The sequence below is a fragment of the Octodon degus genome, unplaced genomic scaffold, assembly GCF_000260255.1.
Source record: "Octodon degus isolate 3935 unplaced genomic scaffold, OctDeg1.0 scaffold00145, whole genome shotgun sequence".
NCBI lineage: Eukaryota > Metazoa > Chordata > Mammalia > Rodentia > Octodontidae > Octodon > Octodon degus.
This window is the reverse complement of record NW_004524721.1, coordinates 6723876-6725755: the sequence shown is the minus strand read 5'-3', so window position 1 is coordinate 6725755 and position 1880 is coordinate 6723876.

Sequence of the window (1880 nt, the reverse complement as noted above, 5' to 3'; positions counted from 1 at the left end):
TTTTTTTTTTTTTGGTGGAACCGGGGATTGAACTCAGGCCCTCGCACTTGCCAGGGAAGCGCTTATTCCACTGAGCCATCTCCCCGGCCCTTCCCTTTTTAATAGAATATAATATATACATACCAGTAAACCCCAAATTTTTAATGTTTAAACTTTTTGTCATACTTCCAGTCCATTTTATGTATGAAAGCAAGCCTGATGGCTCTTGTGTCAAAATTAAACAGGAAACAGTGGATGAAAACTCAGATCTCAACAGCACTGCACACAGGATGGCAATCTTGCCAAGCTGCAGTTTCCCAGAGCACAAGGGTGATTCAGCGGAAAGGAACACTGCTTTCCATCAGGTGAGGTGGCAGGGCAGTAGGGCAGCCAAAGCAAGAGGCTCCTCGGATCTTTATTTCTCACACTGAAATTCTCAGATGGCCTGCTCTGTGCAGACTTGGCAGCCAGCCTACATCTGGCCCAAAAGGACAGCACAACTGGGAAGAGGGGATGGAGCTGATGTAGGGGCAGGTCCTGGGACAGGTGTTTTTGAGAGGTGCAGGCAGAGGCAGCAGGCTGCAATCTGGAGCACAGTGCTCTGGCCGGGGAAGCAGGAAGTGGCTTGGGTTTTAGTCTGTAGATATTATTTCCCAGAGCTTGTCTAGAACATGCAGAATGAAAGGTCAGTGGAAACAAGCCAGCAAGAGAGTCCCAAGATAGTAACGCAGGGCTCTCCCCAACTGGCCAAGCAGCTGGCGCTGACAATCGATGCCTGGTTCTCACTCCCACCTCACACTGCGGCCTGATTGTGATCACCAGGGAATGGTGAGGCCTGAATTCCACTGTCCATACTCAAAGGGCCTTAACTTTCTCACTTCAGGAGAAGTCTGATTCCTTGAGCATTGTGGTTTTGGATTTGTGGGGGTAGGGGTAAATAATGAGCTAGATTAGTTTTAACTAATTGTAATTGGTAAATGCATTAAAATAGGATTCATATTTTCAACTGTAAGGGAACATGGTTTTTACCCAGCTAGTCTTAGGGAAATAAAAAGAGGTTCATGAGAAATGGACTTATCTTACCCATGGAAAAAATAATTAGAAAGCAATCACAAATGGATCTCATCCAATTAATGTAACTGACCCCTGATCTGTCCTTCTAGGAAGCAGCTTTGAGCCTTGATGGTCTTTAAATGAGACCGGCTAGGTCACAGCCAAGGTCTCTAGGAAATATCACCATTCCCATGGGAGCTTCAGCGCTGCTCTGTTGAGAGCTTGCTGCCAACATGAGGCTGCCCCCAAACAGTGCTCAGGGTGCCATCAGCTGTGCCTAGCATGCACCCAGTGTTGGCTGCATTCTCCACAATGTTATATCGTTGGCTTGGTAGCAGTATTGTGATCATTACAAAATAAGGAAAAATATGTTGTTGGTGGCAGTGACAGTACTTCCTTTTCTTGAAAAGCAAGTCTGCTAATAGAAGATGCCACAAGAGTTGTCTTTGCACCAGTGGGGCTGCTGCAGGAACAGAACTGGTATCTTGAAGCTCTGCTACAATTTGCCCCCCGACAAGTCTTAAATGAGCATATGCGGCTGGAGCTGGGTATCTGAATGGTTAAGGAGGGAAACACAGAGCCTAGAACAGGGTCCAGTGGAGAGACATAAGCCATGGATTCACAGGGCCCACTGTCAGTGATATTGACAGCTGGGAATGATCTCTTTAACCCATCATTCAGCATTCACTGCCACTGGCTGCAGTCTTTATGGATGATGGTTTATATTACCAACAGGAATCTGGCAATCTAGAAGTCCCCCACCAACATAGATGCCAAGTACCAAATTTTCTTTCTTTCTTCTTTCTTTCTTTCTTTCTTTCTTTCTTTCTTTCTTTCTTTCTTTCTTT